Below are 22,432 nucleotides of genomic sequence, written 5' to 3' on the forward strand. Positions count from 1 at the left end.
TGGGAAGCTAATAATAATGGGTACAAGAATGAAGAAAATTTTCTAAAATTGACTGTGGTAATGATTGTACAACACTCTAATGTATTAAAATCACCGAACTGTATGGTACATGAATTATATGCCAAAAAAGGTTTTTAATCCTAAAAATGAATTTTAAAATACTTAATCCTCTAAAAAATGACATGAAAGTAAAATATTGCTGGAGCTAACTGAAAAGTGATTTCAACAGTACCCTGACAAAGAGCTCTCAGAAATTCAAGTCAGACTCAGAAGATAATGTGGGACAAAGGATACCATTACAGATAACAGATGGATCTTGGCTGAAAGCAGAGAATCTCAGAAAGATGTTTACTTGTGTTTCATTGACCATGCCACAGTATTCAACAATGTGGATCATAATAAATTATGAGTAATGTTTCAAAGAATAGAAATTCAAGAACACGTTTCATTGTGCACACGTAGAAACTATGTCGACCGAGGCCATCGTCCAAAGGAAACAAAGAGATACTGAATTGTTTAAAATCAAGAAAAGTGTATGTCACTGCCGTATATTTATTAAATCTGTATGCTGAGCAAATGATCCAAGAAGCTGGACTACCAGTAGAAGGATGCAACATCAGGATGGAAGGAAAGGTCGTTAACAACTTGTGATACGCAGATGACACATTCTTGCTTGCTGAAAGCAAAGAGGACTTAAAGCACTTATTAATGAAGGTCAAAGACTATCCCAATATGGGTTATAACTCAATGAAAGGAAGACAAAGAAAATCTCACAATTAGATGAATGAAGAAAAATATGAAGTCTAGAATTTCATTTTACTTAGATGCACCGTAAGTGCTCATGGAAGCAGCATCCAAGACATCAAGCAATGCATTCATTACATTGGGCAAATCTTCTGCCAAAGACCCCTCTTAAATATTAAAGAGCAAAGGTGTCACTTTGAAATTAACGTGTGCCTGACCCACGCCAGGATATTTTTAATAGTCTCCTAAGCATGTGAAAGTTGATTAATGAATAAGAGACACCCAAAGTGTGGTAGTAATGAAGAATGGGACTATACCCTGGACGGACAGAGGAGCCAACAAATCTGTCTTGGAAGGAAGTGCAGCCAGAATGAGGGGCTTTGTTTCCTGTGCTTTGGCCATGTTCTCAGCAGAGACCAGGTGCCAGAGAAGGACCTCATGCTCGGTAAAGTAGGCGGTCAGGGAAAAAGAGGAAGGCCCCCAAGGAGAGGCAGAGGCACGGGCTGCAACTGGGGGTTCAGATATAACAAGTGTGGGATGGCGCAGGCCTGGGGATGTACTTCGTCGCTGTTCGCAGGGCTGCCACGAATCCGACCCGACATAAAGGCACCCGACGGCAGCAGCCATGCTTTTAAAGGCTCAAGCCCCAGGAAGGAATGAGCACTGGGACTCCAGGCTGCACCCCAGTCCCCACAACATCTCCTCCTTCTCCTTCTCCAGGGTCATTCATCCAAGCCACACCCCCACAGGTTTTCATCCCTCCCCAGGGCATTGCCTGTCACAACGCCTCCTGTCCTGTGGGCAGCAGGGGGTGACATCTGCTCTGGGGCATGTAAGCATTCCTGGGCCTCAGGGCTGTGCAGCTGCACATAATTAGATGGTGATTGCCCTGACAGGGTGGCTGCTGCCTGGACACCCCAGCTACAGAGGCTGCCCCTGCTCTGTCCTGCCCTGCCTGGCCCAGCTCTAGTCCTAGGGCTTTCCCAGCAGACACTGCTAAGGTTTTAACATAGTAAGATTTGTAAGGATTTAAGTACAGGTGGTGTGGGCACTGGCTGTATATAATAAGACATTTGTGCCAGACCCAAATGTCATCGTGTCCGCTTTCACAGCAAGTTAAGCTCAGCAGACTGTATACAGACATGTACTTTGGACTTTAAGTTCTGCACACCTGTTCTATGGAGTACTACCTATGTGTGTATATACATATCACAGGGAACGAGGTCTGGGTGGTGAGTTTCACCCAGGGATTTAGCGTAGGCGTCCCAGAGAAAGTACCACTTAGCCTGTGTTTAATCTGAAACACATGCATTTTAAATTTTATTTTGCAAGACTACAAAAACATGAACATATCTGTTATTTCCTACCCAGACGGTGCATTCAGAAAGTCTCATGACTTTGGTTGCTGGTGTTTCCCATGAGCCCTGAGACTACACCTCCGTGTCAGCTCCCCACCAGCCAAACCACACGCAGTGCTCCGCCAGCCCCCGAGCCCTCTCCTGGTGCGAAGTGTGAAACCCTCGGCCAGGCTGCACGCTCGCTCAGCAGCTCGGGGAGTGGAGATGTTTTCATTCATCCTCTGGCAGTTAAGAAAAAAAAACAAACCCCAAAACAGACGGAAGGTGAAGTCTGAGTCACAGGACCCACAGGGCAAGACAACATTTCAACTTTTGACATTCATTGCAAGAAGTAGAGAACACCACACACTTGGGGCCTCTGGCGCATACCTGCCCTCAATACACGACCACTTTGTTCTAACTAATCGGCAGTCTGAAGACAAGACGGGCGCACAAGCAAATGTGGTGAAGCTGGGGTCTTAAAGGCTTGAAGTTACACAAGCCGCCATTCAGCAGTGAAGCAACAAGTCCACGTGGAAGAAGCACACTGCCGGTGCGATCAGGAGGAGTCAAATGGACCGGGTAATAGGCATCAGCAGACACATAGCAAACCAAAACCTATTGTTGAGAACGAGGGGGATTGGAGCAGAGATCCAAAGCCCATCTGTAGACAGTGGAACAATCTCCTCACAGAGGGCCACAGGGAAGAGATGAGTCAACCAGGGTGCAGTAAAGCATCAATAAACACTAAATTCCTCTGGTTTCTTGAGGCTTCCTTACCCTCCATTATCATGACTCCAGTGCTGCTTCCCAGTTCAGACTAGACCAGAACATGTACACAGGTATGGAAAGGGATGGGTGCTCACGACACGCAGAATCCAGGAGTGGGAATGGTAATGCTGGAAGGGTAGGCAGAAGAGGGAGAGAGGAAGGGAGAAAGGGGGAACCAATCGCAATGATTGACACATAACCATACACCCTCTACAGGGGAAAGAACAACCGAAAACACCGGGGAAGGGAGACAGTGGTCGATGTGAGAGATGAAAATAACGATGATGTATAATCTATCAGGGGTTATGAGGGTGTGGGGGGTGGGGTGGGGAAAAAAGCTGATACCAAGGGCTCAATAGAAAGTAAATATCTAGAAAAAAATGAAGGCAACATATGTATAAACATGCCTGATTCAATTGATGTGTGGATTGTGATACGAGTTGTACGAGCCCCCAATAAAATGATTTTAAAAAAAGAGGTACCCCAAACTAGATTATTGTTATAAGAAAGTTTTATAATATTCATGAAAAATAGTAAATAATACCTGACCCAAAATAACACTAAAACTGTCATTTAAGATTAAAAACAAAGTAGAGAACAAAGGCTGGCATAAGAACCTGACCTACAGGAAGCAGATCGCCCCCAGCCTCTCACCTGAGCCCTGGTGCTCAGGGCTTCTACTCACTGCAAATTTCTCCACCAAGCAGGGCAGGGCTCTCCTTAGGTGGGGGTGGGCCACCCGGTGTGTTTGACCCTCAGTCTCCAGCAGGGGGATGTCCTTGGGCAGCCAGGCCTTCTTATCAACTGCCCAGGGACTTGAGGTCCATCAGGAATAGGGCAAGACCACTGCATGTCCCATGAAGACCCCAGGGTGGTTGCGTGAGTAGTCATGTCACACGCGGAGGACAAAGCCAGCTCAGTCCTCCTCAGCCAGGGACTTGGTACCTTGAGAAAGACACCGTGCCCTGACCAGGGTAGTCCACGTTGGTTGGGGACCGACACCCACAATGACAAACCAAACTTACTGCCATCGAGTCGCTGCTGCGTCCTAAGGACCCTACAAGGACAGGACGGTACTGACCCCTTTTGGGTTTCCAAGACTTTAAATCTGTACAGAAGTAGGCAGCCTCAGCTTTCTTCAACAGGGCAGCTGGTCGGTTCAAACCACTGACCTTATGGTTAGCAGCACAGTACCGACAATTCCCAGTGGAGCTCAGGTCAGTGTAGTCAACCTTGAACCATCCCTGCCCCTCCAACAAAGCATCGTCCTGTCGGCCTGTAGCCCTGCCCTTTGGAAACCCTCATCTCAGTGAATACTCCCAATGGGCACCCCAAGCTTGTTGCTGACAAAGTGAATTCTGAGAGCACTCGGGTTAGGAGGTGCACGATCAGAAGTCCACTGCATTTGATAAAAGGACCTGGGACAAGATAGGCTGGGCAAAGTGCTAGGTCGCCATGCCAGGAAAAGAGTGGAGTGATGAAAGAGGTTGTGAAAGAGAACTACCTTGGATCTTGGCAAAATCAGCCCTCGCACTCGCTACCTGCTCTGACCAATGGTCAGGAGTCACCTCAGCATATTCACAGTGCAAACCAGAAGTTTTATTGCCAATAGTCTCATACCCTAGGGGCAAATTTCATGGCTATTGACTTTCTAGTTCTGTCTTGTGCTTCCACTTAGCAAGTGTGTGGTCCTGAGATGGTTACATCATATTCCCAGGCATCGGCTTCTCTCAATAACACACAGGAAGGAGCAGGGCCAGTCTACGGGGAAAGGATATGAATTGTAGGTCTGTCAAGGACATTGGGGGTGTGGAGTGGGGTGGGCGTCCTCAGTGTTTAACACCTTGTCAAAGCTGAGGAATTCCCGGAGGTGCCACTGAAGAGAGACCAGGAGATCTACTTCGGAAAAATAAGTGCTAGAAAACCAGGTGGAACCCTGCCCTACTCGGGCCCACGTGGGTTCACAAGACTTTGGGACAGACTCACCCGCAACTGGCCTGGTGCGAAGGTTTTCTTGTGAGCCAGCTCAGAGAGGAGATTATCATGAGCATCACATGATAATCGCCCAGCAGCATCTGTACAAGGGTCTTGATCGCTCCTTCTTTACGTTTCTCATGGGAAAGAGCACAGTTCTTCTCAGTTCACCCTCCCGCCCTGCGCCACGCATAAGCAGACGGCCTGGCCCCAGCCAACACCTCTGGGCTTTGTGACTTTCTACACTCCCCATTCTTCATGGATGTCTGCCAATGAGAGCAATTGAGTCTAATAAGTGTCTGACATCGTGCTTGGGCGAAGAGTGAGTGCTCTCTGGATGCTCAGTCTGGTCAGGGAGGCATGGGCCTCGGTGCACGGATAGCGAAGCAGACTGAGAAGAGGGATGGCTGTGTGGGCACACTTTGGCAGGCAAAATGAGCCTTAGGGTCTACTGCGACCGAGAGTCAGTGCAACTGCTGGCTGAGCACAAGGGGCAGATAAGAACAGAACCTCCTGTGTTGGGAAACTCTTGGTTTGGGGCTTTCCCTGCCTGGAGATGGGACAGGGGTCGCGTGGGGGGTGGTTCGAAAGACATTTCTTCCAGATTCGGAGTCTTGGCCCTTTGCACTAATTATGCTCATCTGAAAAGGAGGCGGTGGCGTTCAAATTCTGGCTCCCATCTCGCCATAGAGGGCCCAGTTCCTTTCTTGCTAAATGTTGGCGTTTCTCATCTTGAAGACAAGACACCTCCTTCATAACAGCAGGAAGGAAAAAGAAAATCCGTAAAACCCTAAGACAACGCTACCCACAGAACACGTTCCATGAAAGTTAAGGGTTCTGTTTCCAGCTCGAGGATGAGGTCCTTGTGGGACGTTGTCAGTCCAGTGCCTGCTCAGGTCCCCCTGCAAGGACATCTCTTTACAGCGGGCACTTCCCAGGGCATCTGGAGGAAGGCTCACCCATCAGACCACTGGCAGCATGCTTATAGCATCAGACTAGTTCGACAGTTTTTGCTTTGTGACCTGGGGAAAGTTGCTCAACTGCACTGAGCCTACTTTCCCAATCGTAAGATGGTGAAACCATCAACCTTACAAGATGACGTTGGTTCCATACTGTCCGCTCAGGCTTCACGGCTTTCTTCTTCCCTTCCTCCGTCTGTAATTCTCTCTCCTCCAACCCCAGCCTCCCTGTAGCTCCTGCGGTCCCTGCTCTGCATGTTTAGCACTGAGATCCGCAAAACATACGGCTTTCGTGTGAGTATGTAGGTACCTTTACCCTCATGAAGCTGCATGGAGACGGAGAAAGGAGACTGTTTTACGTAAGGACTTAGAGGAAGGCCTCACTGAAACATTTGGTCTGGACAATACTTTAAAAAACAGAGACATGGAAGGAATTCAGCCGGGGTTTGTCGGCTCAGCACTTTGCTAGAGTTCCTATCACCCATGTCTTATCACATGCCATCGACTTTATTCATCCGTCTTAATTAAGTGTCCTATAAGCATCTGCATTTGTGGCTTTTGTTATTTAGGGCTTTGCCTCTTCTATTGTGCTCAGCGGTGGCTACAAGGTTTTATAAACATCCCCATTGCAAGACATGTTCAGCTCAAATACTTGCCAGTTGGAGGGAGTAACCTGGGAATAGTTCTATGTGAGATCAGAGAGGAAGGGATAAAGTAAAACCAAAGTCAAATGACTATTTTTATCAAACCTCTCTCTCTTTTTAATATGCTGCCTCTGTCCCAGAACACCAATGACCTATGAGTCAGTGCTGTAGATGCAAGCTTACCTCAGACCAAAAAGAGGTCTGATAGCCACAAAAGTTACCAAGCCCCAATTCAGGTCCTTTCCCAACACCTACTCCCTGTAGGTCCTTGAAGTTCATCTTAGACTAACCGGTAACCTTACCCCTGAAAATAAGTCCAATTTTCACTCACAGGTTATTCCATCCATCACTCACCCACCTCTGCCTACTATGAGGAGGAGTTGAAGTTCAACATGAAAGTTGAGACAAAGCCCAACCCACCCCAGGGGAGCTATGCCAGATAATTGAGTCTTTTGTCACCTGCCCCCCCCTCAAAAGAGCTTCTATTTGGGGTCACTCCTTGTGTCTTCACCTTCAGAAAGTCAGGAGGAGGAAAGGCAAACCTCGTTTCACACGCCCTCTGCTTCCTGTCCTCCCAATACAGAGTGCTTCAAAGGGGTGCCTCTGAGTCCAGGGAGGGGAAGGGCTGGTGTCCACATGGGGCACAGTAAGCTGTCGATTCTGAGGTGCTTCACTGGACGCGGGGATCTGGGGCCCCCCGGGGGCCCCTCCCAGGTACCAACAAGACCTCTTACCAAATAACACCCTCCAGATGGTCCCCTTACCCTGGGAGGGTGCAGCATCTCTCAGTGCTTCCAGCGAGTGGGGCTTCCTGGCTCCAAAGTTCTGCTGGCTGTTGAGTCCCTGGCCCTCTTCCTTCACCCCTGGCTCGGCCAGGGCAGGGTGGCTTCAGTAAGTCCCCGTGGGCAGGCGGCCCGAGCCCCAGCCCCAGTCCCAGCCCCAGGGCTCTTCTCTGTGCCTGCTCAGCACTGCCCCTGTCAGTCCATGGCTGGCCCTTCTAACGTGCTCTCGGGCTCCACTTCCTGGTTTTCTTTCACAACTGAAAGTGGAAGCGATGTGACCTGGAGGAGCAAAGCCGGCCCAACGCCCCTGGCTCCTGTCCAAAGCCTTTAACCTCAGCCCCTCGGGGGCTGAAAGGAAAACCAGTTTGCCTGAGCACAGCTCCCCCTTGCCCCACCTAAACCAAAACAAAAAAGCTAGGACTGAAATGAGTGGAGGTGTCCACTCAGGCCACTATTATCAGCGTGGCAGATGCCAGCATGCTTCCTGCTGGGTGCCCAGGACTGGAAAGTACAGCCCAAGGTAAGTAGACACTCAGGGTGGAGCCAATGAGGAGGTCAGACTCAGAAGTCAGTGGAGCTGGCACTGCAATGACTGTGCCCCCAGCCCCCTGCACCCCCCACCCGCTGCCTACTGCTCCCTCACTCCAGCCCTTACCCACCTTTCAGCCCTCCAAGCTGGTCTGACCAGATGAGAAAACAAATGCATGGATGGAGAACAGCAGGAATCGTGAGTCCTTAAATAAACTGGATGTTGTTTCTTTTCCTCTGCCAGGTCAATTTACCTGTTTCACAGTTCAAACAATTCAATAGAAAATGTCTTCTGCCACCAAGAAGTTCTGCCATGACCAGGGGCGATTGCCTTATTTGAGTCAGTGGAGACTGTGGGCCATAGAAAAAGGCACAGGAGCTTCCATTCTCAAATATGGAAACAGACGTCTCCAGTCCTCCTGACCGTTCCCCTCCACACATGTACACCCGGCCCTCCAGATGTCCCAGGACTAAGTAGGCCTCACCTGGATGTTCGTCTCTTCCAGAAGAGTCATCAGTTCAGCATGAATCAGCTCTTTATTTCATTTTAATATTATTTTTAACCGTTTTATTAGGGACTCATACAACTCTGATCACAATCCATACATACATCCATTGGGTAAAGCACATTTGTACATTCATTGCCCTCATCATTCTCAAAACATTTGCTCTCCACCTAAGCCCCTGGCATCAGCTCCTCATTTTGTCCCCTGCCTCCCCGCTCCCCCCTCCCTCATGCCTCATGAACCCTTGATAATTTATAAATTATTATTTTGTCATATTTTGCCCTGTCCGACGTCTCCCTTCACCAACTTTTCTGTTGTCCGTCCCCCAGGGAGGAGGTTATTTATAGATCCTTGTAATCGGTTCCCACTTTCTATCCCACCTTCCCTCCACCCTCCCAGTACCGCCACTCACACCACTGGTCCTGAAGGGATCATCCACCCTGGATTCCCTATGTTTCCAGCTCCTATCTGTACCAGTGTACATCCTCTGGTCTAGCCAGATTTGCAAGGTAGAATTCGGATCATGATAGTGGGTGGGGAGGAAGCATTTAGGAACTAGAGGGAAGTTGTATGTTTCATCGTTGCTACACTGCACCCTGATTGGCTTGTCTCCTCCCCGAGACCCTTCTGTATGGGGATGTCCAGTGGCCTACAAATGGACTTTGGGTCTCCACTCCATACTCCCCCTCATTCACAATGATATGATTTTTTTTTGGTCTTTAATGTCTGATACCTGATCCCTTTGACACCTCGTGATCACACAGGCTAGTGTGCTTCTTCCATGTGGGCATGTGGGCTTTGTTGCTTCTGAGCTAGATGGCTGCTAGTTTACCTTCAAGGCTTCAAGACCCCAGACACTATATCTCTTGATAACTGGGCACCATCAGCTTTCTTTGCGAATCCAGCTCTGTATTAGAGGAAGGTTAGAGTTGGCCCTCGCTACAGAGGGCCACGCGGCAATGAGGTCCAGATGGCTCCAACTTAAAAAGCTATGGTGAACGGAGCCAGCATTTCAGAGAACTCAAAAGTTGGGCTTTAGTCCATCCTCTTGGCCCACGAGAGAAAGACAAAGGATGGTGATGTGGAGGACAGCCACCCTGGCATTTGACCTTCTGCATTATCTCAATGCTTTCGCTTTGGCTTTGTTTCAGGAGTTCAGCTCCCCAGGAAACAACTTCCTCTGGAGGAGAGTAGAGAACAGTGTCCAGTCCTAGATGCTCTCATATAGCTGGGTCCTCATGGGGTGCTACTTCCCTTATCAACCAGAGAAATCTCACAGGGCCAGGAAACCAACAAGCTTCACAGCTTGGCTAGCTTCCTCCTGGATGAATGCTCACATTTAGTAGGAACAGGCCCTTTAAAAATTCCGGTGGTGTTCTAACAAGCTGTCATTTTGTGATGCTCACCCTCCTGGCATGATCGCTGAAGACAAAATGGGTGTACAAGCAAATGTGATGAAGAAAGCTGATGGTGCCCGGCTATCAAAAGATACAGTGTCTGGGGTCGCAAAGGCTTGAAGTTAAACAAGTGGCCATCTAGCAGAGAAGCAACAAGTCCACATGGAAGAAGCACACCAGCCTGTGCAATCATGAGGTGTTGATGAGATCAGGTAAGAGGTATCAGAAGACCCCAAACAAACAAACTAAAAACATATTGCTGAGAATGAGGGGGGTCAAAGCAGAAACCCAACATCCATCTGTAGACAGTGGGACATCCCCTCACAGAAAGGCCACAAGGAAGGGATGAGTCAACCAGGGCACAGTATAGCATGGATGAAACACACACTATTCCTCTGGTTCCTTGAGGCTTCCTCACCCCCCACTATCATGACCCCAGTCCTGCCTTTAACTTTGAAGTAGACCAGAGCATGTACACTGGTACAAATAAGAGCTCATGACACACGGAATCGAGGTTAGATAAACCCCTCAGGAACAGAAATGGGTAGTGATACCAGGAGGGGAGGGGGAAGGTGAGGAGGGGAGGGGAAGAAGAAGGAACCGATCATAATGATCAACACATAACACACACACACATACACACAGGGATGAACAACAGAAACTATAGGGGAAAAGAGACAGTGGTTAGTGGTAAGATATGAAAATAGTAATTTATAATTTATCAAAGGGCCCTAAGGGTGGGAGAGAGGGCAGGAAGGAAGGAAAAAAGAGGAGCTGATAACAAGGGCTCAAATAGAAAGCAAATGTTTATAAAATAATAATGGCAACATATGTACAAATATGCTTGATACAATTGATTTATGGATTGTTATAAGAGCCCCAAATAAAAAGGATCTTTAAAAATAAAAAAAAATAAAAAATATGATAAGTGAAAAAGAAAATTCCATAGGTGCTGCAGTCCTATCCAACCCAATGTATGTGTGAGTGACACTCCCAAGAGTTCAGAGGCAACACACAAGAATAGCACATTGTGGTGAAGGGTTAGAGACAGACTGATCAGGACTGAAATCCTACCTGTACCACCTCCCCGTGATGTAGCCCAGCATACTTAATAGCTCAGAGTCATCACATTGCTCACCTCTAAAAGGGAATGATCCCACAGACCTTAGGGGAGATGGGGAACCAAGAAAATCACACATGTCACATACTTAGCTCAGTCCCCAGCACCTAACAGAATAAGTGCAAAGGAGTCCAGTCTCCTCCCTCCCAAATGGACATCTGCTGTATGCGGCTGATGCACATTCCCTCTCACCAGACTGATAGGGGTGATCTCAATGGACAGAGAAGGAGACCTACTCCCTTTAGCTTTGTCTTTATCCCCTAGAGACATTGAAATCCGCTATTTTATCAGAATTTTGTGGAATTGACAGCTTTCTCTTCCATCCTAATTCCTACAAATATTTGAATAGCTCAGGTGTCTTCACCCCTTTTCTAATGATTTATTACTTATTGCCTTCTACGCAAGTAAGCTGAGATTGCTATTCAGTCAAATGTAATTTCATTACATGAAGGAATCTTTGGCTGAGAATAGACATATGTCCCATCTTTGTGTTCCCAAGTCCCCTCCGTCCTCATGATCCCACCGATGCATCAAATACAGAGGAGCATACCTGGAACAATGTTTTCAACTCCTGGGTCCAGGAAATGTACCCCTCACAGCTGGCTGACCTGGATCAGCAGCACATTCAGGCCCTCCTGCCTTCTTCACAGCTCGGAGTCAGAGCCACGCCTGCACCCGTGTGCACTGTCCTGTGAGTGGCCAACCAGCTCCTTACAAACCTTTGAACCTGTTGCAATAGAAGTTCAAAGGTAGAAGCTGCCTGTTCAAACACTTGTAGTAACCTCCAACACTGATAAGTGCAGAATTTGGCAAAAGGTTAAAACTTTAAGATTGTTGTGCAATGGGCTCAAGAGGGAGGGGGAAAAACACACAAACCTTCAGTTTAGAAAGCCAACATTTAACAAGAGAAAGCTTTTATAAAGTCCATACATACTTCAGGGAAGGGAAGAGGTGGATAAGAATTTGAGCCCACTTTGTTTTCACAGAAGTTTTGAGATTGTTGGAGGAAGAGAAAGGTCTAGATAGTGAGAAGAAAGGTGTACATAACTCAAGAAAATGGTTCTTGAGTGAGAAAAAAAATGAGAAGCTACTCTAGTTGACTAAAGATATAGCCTAAAGACTCTAAGGAAGCAGAGGTCTGCATTTCAAGATCAGCCTTCATCAGGGTACAAGACCAACTTAAAGAAAAATCAGCTGGATTCCTTTAAGCTAACAAAAAGACCTGAAAGGGAAATTAGAAAAACAACACCAATTACAATAGCCACCCAAAAGATGAAATAGGAATAAATATAACCAAGAAAAAAAAGACTTGTACAAAGGAAATGACAAAACACTGCTACAAGAAACCAAGAGGCCTACATATATGGAAGAACACAGTATGCTGATGGATAGGAAGATTGGACATTGTGAAAATGTCAACACTACCCAAAGCTATCTAATATTACAATGCAATTCCAATCTGGATCCCAGGATCATTCTTTAAAGAAATGGAAAAACTAATCACCAACTTTATATGGAAAGGAAAGAGACCCAGGTTAAGCAAAGCACTGCCAAAGAACAAAAAAGTAGCCTCTCACTTCTCATTCTCAAAACCTACCACACAGTCACAGTAGTGAAAACAGCCTGTTACTGGTACAATGAAAGCCACAAAAACCAACGGAAAAGAATTGAGAACCCAAAGGTAAATCCATCTACCTATACACCAGCAGTGTAGCGAAGCAGGTCTCGAAGGAACCTCAAGCTCTAGGGACACAATCCAGGGGTCGGCAGTCTCACAGGGAGTGTAGATCATGAGTTGAGGAAGAAAACTAGCAGCCACACACTGGCCCAATCACCAGAGAGCAAGAGAGGGAGAGGCGGGGCTTGCCAAGTCATTTATCTTTGTCTTCCAATCAAACTGTGACCTTATTCATCCCACATGTTCCGATTGGTCAGGTTGGCACAAAAAACCTACCTATCACGAGTGGTATGGTGCTTCTTTAAAAAGTTGGGAGAGCAAAGTCATGAAGTCCCTGAGGAACCCCACAAATAGACTTCTGACTCAGGGTGGAGGGTGCGTAGGGAAGTACTTGACACCCCATCAGACCAGGTTAGGGGCATTCATAAAAGTTAGCAGATCAATCTGGAACTATTTATAGGCTTAATTTTTATTTTAATGTATGTCTATCTATATAAGATAGGCAGGATAAACAATCCCGAGGAGAAACCAATGTGACCAACGTTGAGTGGGTGGGGGGAACGGAGAGGGGAACTAACAAACCCAGGGACGGGGAAACAACAAGGGATCTAAGATGGTCGAGGAGGATGCAGAATGCCTGGTGGTGTTCAACCAACCGTAATGCAGCCAAGAGGAATTATTGAGAGCCGAATGAAGGGTCAACATGATGATGTGGCAGGAGGAAAGTAAATGAAATAGTGGAAAGAGCTAGGAGGTAAAAGCTGTATATATAAATATAGACATGTATATATGTAAATATATGAATTTATAAAGATAAGAGTATTGGTGCCTGTACATATATTTATATGTTAAAAGAATCAAAGTAGCCGATGGACTCTGGGCCTCTACTTAAGTCTTCCCTTAACACAAGAACACTTTGTTCTAATAATCTGGCACTGTGTGATACCCAACTTCCTGACACAACCACTGACGACAAAATGGGTGCATAAGCAAATGTGGTGAAAAAAGCTGATGGTGCCCAGCTATCAAAAGATATACCATCTGGGGTCTTAAAGGCTTGAAGGTAAACAAGTGGCCATCTAACAAGGAAGTAACAAAGCTCACATGGAAGAAGCACACCAGCTTGTGTGATCATGAGGTGCTGATGGGATCAGGTATCAGAAGATCAAAAACAAACAGTTAAATCGATGTGAAAGAAAGGGGTCAGAGTGAAGACCCAGAGCCCATCTGGAGACAAGTGGACATTCCCTCACAGAAGGATCAATCCTGTGGAAGGGATGATTCATCCAGGGTGTAGTATGGCACCAACGAAACACACAATATTCCACAGCATCAGTTGCCAAGCTCCATTCCAGAGCTTCTGATTCAGTAGATCTAAGATTCTGCATCCTTAACAAATCCAAGGCAATGTGGATACCGCTGATCTGAAGGCTACACTTGGACCACAGGAGGCACCATTGCTTTAAGCAGCCACGCTACCTTCAAATAACTCACTCACTGAAATGTCAAAAGGAATTGTGTTGGGAACTCTCTTTGTTGTAACCCTACAGCTTGACACAGAGTAGACTGACTTCCTCTGAGTCAAGGGTGTGACTCAAGACCAGCCAGGAGGTCAAGTCCAATGCCACTTGGAGCCATTGCTACTAACGGTGCCACTTGTCCTTTATGTATTGAAAGCTTCAGAGCATCAAAACTAGATATGCTGTGTGGGAATGGGTGGGGGTGTGTAGGGAACACTACCTCATCCAATAGCCATTATCTTATTCTTGAGAGTATATGAGAGCCCAAAGGGTTGAGCAGTTGGCTAATATGTTGCATCTACTTTGTTGAAAAAGTTAAGTCCAGACTTCAGGTCTCCTATACCCCAGGCCTGGTGGTGTAGTGGTTACCAGTTACGCTGCCAATTGCACAGTCGGCAGTTCAAAACCATCAATCTCTCTGTCAGAAAAAGTGGAGGCCCTGTAAAGAGTTACAGTCTCAGAAACTCACAGGGACAGTTCTATGCTGTCCTACGGGGTCGCTATGAGTCAGCATCGACTTGATGGCAGTGACTGAGTGATCACCCCAGCTGGCTACATCATCTTTTGATCAATGACTGTTTCTTTACAACATCACAAAACCATGTGTTAGATCAGAGTTCTGTGCAGCATCCCTCACCCACTCCCACCTCCTACAGCCCTATGCATCTCGAATGCAATATTAAAGCAAATTCCTTTTAGGACTGGGCATCCTGCAGTCCCTAAAAAGTGAAAAACTTCATTTTGTAGTGTGTCTCTAGATGAGATGCCTGCATTATGGAAGTCTGATCCAATGACCCTGATACTGATATGCTCATACATGCTAATCTGATCAGTTTATATCTATAGTAGTTACATATTCTGTTGCCAATTTTTGACTTATGAGTGAAGGGGTGTTTAGCCTGTCAATCAGGTTGCAGCTTGATGACCTCATTTGGAAGCACTAAGGAGATAATTCATTGGAGGTGGGACACACATGCACCTCCTGTGAGGCATACTTGTGAACAAGACTCATGGAGCTATGCTAGAGCCCTGGAGCTGAAGGAGCCATGTGGAGACCCCTGCCAGCGCTGAGATGCCTCTACCGCCACTGGATCCACAAGACTTTCCATCCACTGGCCTGGGATCTTCCTGCATTCAGCGTCATTGCATGTGTTGCGAGAGTCTGAAGAGGAATTTATAGATTGGTATTGGACTTATGAGCTAACATCGGACATATGGACCTGATCTGTACTGGGCTGGGATGTTTTTTCAACATTCAATTACTCTTGTATATAAAGTGCTTTCCGATACACTTGTGAGTCTCCCTAGATTTGTTTCTCTAGTCTACCCTGATTAACACAATATCTATTCCCTGCCTTTCTTTGTGGCTTTCGACTTACCATACATTTGATGTTGAACAGTTCCTGGAGACAAGAGCCCGGGAAAATTCCAAGATACCATCTACAACTGGGACTCTCAGCAACCCTGAAGTAGGAAACCAAGCTGTCACCTGTTTTTGAAGGCTGAGAAGGCCAGGGGCTTTAAAAAGATGAAATGGCCCTACTGTTCCCAGGTAAATGTTGGGCAGCTAACTGTCAGGTCTGTGGCTCAAGCCGACCAGCCATTGCTACGGAGACAGATGAGGCTGTCTATTCCTGTAAAGACTGACCACCTCAGGGTCACTAGGAGTCAAAACAAACTCACTGGCAGTGGGTGGCTGGCTGGCTGCATTTTTACAGCTTCTCCCGTGTTTACAACACACCTTTCAGAGCGTCTCTTAGCAAGCCCGTGTTGTTGTTGGCTGCCGTGGCGCTGGCCCTCAACCCATGGTGGCACCCTGCACAGTGGAACAAGATGCTGCCTGGTGCAGCACCATGCCCCTGATTGGTTGTGGATTGGCTCATTGGGACCCATAGGACTTTTGTTGGCTGGCATTTGGAACTAGATTGTCAGGCTTTTCTTCCTAGTTCATCTTAGTCTGAAGATTTTCCTGAAACCTGTCCAGCATTGTAGCAGCATGCAAGCCTCCACAGATACGGTGGTGGCTGAGCATGGGGTGTATTGGCTGGGAACTAAGCCACATTTGTTGCAGCATGTATGTACGTAAGAGCTGTATCACTGAGCCATGGAGACAATGGTTTCAACATCCCAAACCTACTCTGGCTACTGGGTCCCAGGCCGATGAAGAGCTTTTTCCAGGTACCCTCTTATTTCCCCCTTACAATAAACTCGCATGGTAGTTACCATGTTACAGAGGAGAAAATGGAAGGTTGAGAAGCTAAGGAAGCTGCCTGAGTTCTCCTAGCTTGTTCAAAGTGCTATGAAGCTGGTGGTGGAGCCAACTATTGTTCTTAAAGATTTCGGGCAATTTCCCAAAGTCAAGGGACTTGGAGCTTGTCCCAGAAAGGCAGCCCTTCTTTCCGGAGGCCTGTTGGTTGCAAAGTAAATTTAAGGGTAGGTGGGGGAAGAGTCAGGCCCAGTGTTAATTGTCTTAGGAAATGTTTCCCGATTTCAGGCTCCATCGCACTGGATGAAACGCTTCTGAAGAAACGTTGAACTCGTTTTGTTGCGGTTCTTGTTAAAATCCAGAGGGCTCAACTTAGACGTCTCTAGCTCCTCTGCTTCCAAATATTATCTTAGGTTCAGCCACTGGGACAGAGTTCACCATAAGCATTCTGGGTAAGTGCAGAGAGGAAAGATGGCAATGAAAAGAACAATGGAAGCCCCAGTGTATGGAGCGACAGGGGGCACTTACTTAGGAAGCATCCCGACTGCCAGTCCAAGTCTTCCGAAGCCAGGCAACATGACCAAGAGGGAAGAACACCAGGGACCAAAGGTCTGGGCTGTGTCTACTCATCTTTACTTAGGAACGAGGAATCTGAAAGCAAACTCTTGAGCTCCTTCTCTCTCGAGCTAGCTGCAGAGTAGGGCGAGGTTGTCATGGCAGGTTCTCAGGCCCACGCTCCTTGAAGTGAGCACAGATAAAGTTGGGATGGACTGACCTTTAGCTTTCCACATGGCAGAATCGACTTTGAAGTTTAATCTTCTACTGAGATGTGAACAGGAAGGGGCAAAGTTCCGCAAGCTCCCCTTGAACAAGGTGCCATAATTGGCCATCCTAATTCCATACCAATTCTTCCCCTGGTTATCTGATATTTCAAAAGGCGACTAACAGTCAAAGTTCACCTCACAGAGCAGCGATCTATGGTTCTTGTGGCAGATCCTTTCTGAAGGCATTCTAGACCATCGTGAGGGCTGTGGTGATCATTTCATTCAGAAGAATTCCAGACTAGACCCAAGGAGTTGGGAGTTAAAGATGTCTTGAATGTCCAATTCTTTGAAGATGCTATTAAGTTTCCTTTCCCCCTACTCCCCCCTAGAATAGATCCCCTCCTGTCCCTGGAGTCTGGGATTCACTATAAGTCCTGCAGAAACTCATGAAACTTTGAGGAAAGGTCTCATGTGGTGGTGGGTGCTGTGCAGACCCCAATCTGAAAGTCAGGCAGAACCCAAATGCAAGGTCTAGAGCCAGAAGCCAAAAATGTCCAAAAGTCAGCGTAGGTCTTCTTGCTTCTAGCAAAATTCAGCCAGGAAATAGAGGCACAGCTTTTCAGTGGACGTAGTGCGTGCTAGAACTATATGGTAGTCCCAGTGTATATACGCCATCCAAGGAAAACAAAAGATGGGGTCTTCAATCACAGCCTCTCCAAAGGTAGTCTTAAAAAGACCCCCGGGAGCAACTAAGTCCACATGGAAGAAGCACACCAGCCTGTGAGATCCAAGGATTGTAAATAATAAAATCCAAATCTGAAGGAGGGAATGGTATTAGGCTTACATTGTGAACACCTGGTTTACAGAGAGCTATGAATGACAGTGGAACCCCAAAATCCATGTCCAGGGTCCCCACATGCATTAAAACCTCTGGTGAATCCCCTCTGACCATAGTACAGGGATGTGAGTAGTCTTGCTGTCAGGTAGAGAGCATTGTAAAATCAATTGTAGCAGAAGTAGTCAGGTTAAAGGAGCCCTGGTGGCATAGTGGTTACATGTTGGGCTGTTAATCACAAGGTCAGTGATGCTAAACCCCCATGGACTTGGTAGCAGTGAGTTTCTTTGTTTGTTCTTTAGTTAGATTACAATGTAATATCTTATCATTTGATCTCCCCTTTGAAGCATTTTTAAATTGTTTCCGTTTTTATTATTTTCGGCCTCTATTTGCACAAATCTTTTTAATATGGTTAAATTGCACGATATGTGACATATATACCAGTAAAACGATTTTTTTAAATGCCCCTAAGGGAACAAAGGCTCGGTTCACACCCTCTACTACGGTAGTTTAAAGATATCCCCAAGGAAAAGAATGTGAGCTAGGTTCACACTGTCTATGAAAGTCAGTCTTAATCCCACCTAATCCTGTTCATTAGCATAAAAGAGGCCCCAAACTGAGCAAACTCACTGCCATTGAGTCAATTCTGACTCGTAGCACCCGATAGAACAGGGTACACCTGCCTGGTGGGTTTCTGAGACGGTAGCTCATCTGCTGGAGTAGAAAGCCTCGTCTTTCTTTGTGGAACAGCTGGTGGTTTCAAACTGCGGACCCTTTAGTTAGCAGCCCAATGTGTAGCCAAGACACCCCCAGGGCTTTTTGTAGAGAATGCCCTCCAAAATGGGACATTAGCCACAAGGGCATAGAATCTAGAATTATGATTATGGCTGTTGTTGTTAGGTGCCATGGGATTGGTTCTATCCATGCACAATAGAACAAACGTTGCCTGGCTCTATGTCAACCTCACAATTGTTCCTATGCTTGAGCCTGTTGTTGCAACCACTGCGTCAATCCATCTTGTGGAGGGCCTTCCTCTTTTTCAAGCCCCCGTTTTCTCCAGGGACTGGCCTCTCCCGATACTATGGCCAAAGTATGCAAGAAGAAGCCCTGCCATCCTTGCCTCTAAGGAACACTCTGGCTGTACATCTCCCAAGACACACCAGTTTTTCCTTTTAAGTGTCCCTGGTATTTTTAACATACTTTGCCAGCACCACAATTCAAATGTGTTGATTCTTGTACTGTCTTCCTTATTCAATGTCCAATTTTGATATGCATATGAGGTAATGGAAAATACAATGGCTTCGGTGAGGTGCCCCCTTAGTCTACAAAGGTAACCTCTTCACTTTTCCATACTCTGAAGGGGTCTCGGGCAGCAGATGTACATAATGCAACATGTCTTTGGATCTCTTGACTGCTGCTTCCATGGGCATTGATTGTGGATCCAAGCAAGACAAATCCTTGACTACTCCAATCTTTTCCCTATTTATCATGAATTATGCTATAGCACACGAGGAGTTACCATCTAATTTGACTATAACTCAAAGAACAAATGCGATTGAGGGCTTTCCTTGTGGCAAGCACTGTGTTAAGGTTTTTGTCAACACCGCAATACATGACGAAGTTATTATTGATATTTTTACAGAAGAAGAGAGGCCACATAACTTGCCCAAGGTGTATGACTACCAGTTGGCAGAGTCTCAGAATCAGATTTTGAGCTTAAGCAGTCTGAGGCCAAAGCCCAAGCACATACCCAGTATGTGCTTGCCAACTGCTGCAGCAGAACAGCAGGACCCCAGGGTACAGCAAGAGCTACTCTCCCTGCCCATTGAAGGGCATTGTCTGCCTGGACCTTCTTCCTGCCAACGAGCTCATTTTCCAGGCAAAGCTTTACTTCACTCTGCTGAAGGGGCCCAAGGGGCCCTGTGCTGAGTGCCCATAGCTCTACTTGAGGCTCTGCTGTTAGGCCTCTCTCACAGGGATTTCCCAGAGAAGAAAGAGAAGTTGCCTCCCAGGAGGCAGGGTTTATAAAGAAACCAAACCAAACTCACTGCCATCGAGTCCATTCTAACTCATAGTGAACATGGAAGCTAGAGAGCACCTGCCCCTGGGTTTCTGAGCTCATTATGGGAGTCCCAGAAAGCCTCATTGTAAGGGTCGTGGCTCAACTCGTAATGTCTGACCTCAGGGCTCCTTGCAGAGTGTACTGTATAGCACTTTGTTTGCTCTGACTCCATGTTGCTGAAGCCAATAGTCTGAACAACCCAAGTTTTAGGTCACTTGCTCATTGTAGAAAGGCAGTGTTACACAAACGTAAGCCCTTGGTTGACCAAAAAATGGTGTTTGAACAGATTTGAATTTGGGAAGAGAAGAAAAAGCACTCCTCCCTTAAAGTATCCCCCTCTCCTCCCTCCAAAACACACACCAGGCAACTTGCCTTGGAACCTTAAGCCTGTGAGCCAGCCTATTCTGTGAGGCCAAGAGACTCTGGTGCTTTAGCCTCTGGAATGGCAGGGTGTGTGGATATGGGTCTCTTCAAGGATAGCCTCATCTGTGACTGTCATAATGGGAATGATGTTGGGACACAATGATTCAGACAACTCGTTCCTTTATCAGCAAGTTTCCAAAGGGCATGTAAGAGTCAGATAGGAAGTATAAAGTTCACTGAGTGAAGTGGTTAGCTTCAGATACCAAATTTCCAGAACCTTTAACAACTACATAGCCAACATTGCTAGTTCCCAGCTGGGTTAGAAACAGAACTCAATCACGACACATGGAATCCAGGAACAGAATTGGGAGTAGCAATACCAGAAGGGCAGAGGGAAGGAAGAGAGTTGGGGAGGAAGGGGGAACCGATTACAATAATGGACACATAACCACACACACACACACACACACACACAAGAGGATGAACAACAGGAACCATGGGGTAAGGGAGACAGAAGTCAGTGTAACATATGAAAATAATAATAATTTTTAATTTATCAAGGGGTCACAGGGGTGGGGAGACTTGCTCAATAGAAAGTAAATGTCTAGAAAACAATGATGGCAACATATGTACAGATGTGCTTCATACAATTGATGCATGGATGGCTATAAGAGCTGTAAGAGCCCCCAATAAAATGACCTCTCAATAAAAAAATAAAAACAGAGCTCTATTAGCAATTAATCATCACCCTAATCTAAGGATAATTCATTCTTATGACACAGCTGTACTTGCCCTCATGAAGAGATCACTGAAGATATGGGTTCTGTAACAAAGTGTGGGGAAGAAATCAGATGGTGCTTGTCAGAAAGAATAACATCTGGTGGGTTCTGGGCCTCCACTGAACTCTAGTCACAATCCAAGAACAGTTCGTTCTGATAACATGGCCCTGCTCCATACTCAACTTCATGGGGTGATCACTGAAGATAAGGTGCTATAGCAAAGTGTGTGAAGAGAGCAGATGTGCCCGGCTATCAATCAGAATTGTGTCTGTGGTCTTAAAGTCTTGTATTCAAACAAGTAGCCATCTAAGTGAGGAGTCAACTAAGGCCACATGGAAAAAACACACCAGCTTATATGATCCAAAGATGACAATAAAAAAATTCAAACATAATGAAGGGAAAGGTTTCAGAGCTAAAATTATGAGCACCTGATTTGTAGAAGGGTATGGAAGACACTGGGAGCCCAAAATCCACCCGCAGAGTAACCAGTTAGATGAAGCTGCTGGCAGAGCCCCACTAGCCACAGCAGGCAGGGATCTTGGACAATATTACTATCAGACAGAGATCACTGTAATCCTGAGTATGCTGGATTGAACTTCATACTTAGTCAGCTGACCTCCCTATATTTTTATTTAAAAATTAAAAAATAATTTTATTGGGGGCTCTTACAGCTGTTATCACAATCCATACATCCATCCATTGTGTTGAGCACATTTGCACACATGTTGCCATCATCAATTTCAAAACATGTTCTTTTTACTTGAGTCCTTGGTATCAGCTCCTCATTTTCCCCCTCCCCCTCCCTCATGAACCCTTGATAATTTATAAAATTCCGCCCCCCCCCCCATCTTGCACTGATGATTGTTGTTTCCCTTCACCTACTTTTCTTGTCTGTCCCCCTGGGAAGGGATTATATGTAGATCATTGTCATCAGTTCCCCCTTTCCTCCCTCACCTTCCTCTTCCCCTCCTGGTATGGCTACTCTCATTATTGGTCCTGAGGGATTATCTGTCCTAGATTCCCTGTGTTTCCAACTCTTATCTGTACCTGTGTACATCCTCTGGTCTAGCCAAACTTGTAAGGTAGAATTGAGGTCATGTTAGAGGAAAGTTGTGTGTTTCATTGGTGCTAATACTGAACCCAGACTGGCTCCTTTCATCCTTGTGACCCTTCTGTAAGGGGATGTCCAATTGTCTACATCTGGGATTTGGGTCTCCACTCTGCCCTCCCTCTCATTCACATTGATATGACTTTTTATTTGGGGTCTTTGATGTCTGATATCCGATCCCATTGACACTATGATCACACAGGCTGGTGTGCTTATTTCATGTGGACTTTGTCGCTTCTCAGCTAGATGCCTGCTTGTTTATCTTCAAGTCTTTAAGACCCCAGACACTATATCTTTTGATAGCCATGCATTCACATATGTACATGTCTGTATTTAGATCTCTATAAATGTTCTT

The 22,432-nt window shown here is 46.3% G+C and overlaps 1 protein-coding gene across 3 annotated transcripts in view; it reads right to left on the reverse strand.

Annotated features, from left to right (window-relative positions):
• ACSL5 (acyl-CoA synthetase long chain family member 5) overlaps nt 1-11,405 on the reverse strand; it is a 69,064-nt gene extending 57,659 nt beyond the window's left edge. For 2 of the 3 annotated variants that reach the window (XM_045291318.1, XM_013004206.2), the window contains exon 1: nt 11,313-11,405. The gene's annotated coding sequence lies outside the window, so the exon portion shown is untranslated. Of the gene's footprint in view, nt 1-7,193; nt 7,266-11,312 lie in introns of those variants that run through there. The other variant, XM_045291317.1, reaches the window with a different exon arrangement.
• Between the last annotated feature and the right edge of the window lie 11,027 nt (nt 11,406-22,432).

Source organism: Echinops telfairi, unplaced genomic scaffold (genome assembly GCF_000313985.2).
Source record: "Echinops telfairi isolate 266 unplaced genomic scaffold, ASM31398v2 ScPeMD7_70;HRSCAF=299, whole genome shotgun sequence".
NCBI lineage: Eukaryota > Metazoa > Chordata > Mammalia > Afrosoricida > Tenrecidae > Echinops > Echinops telfairi.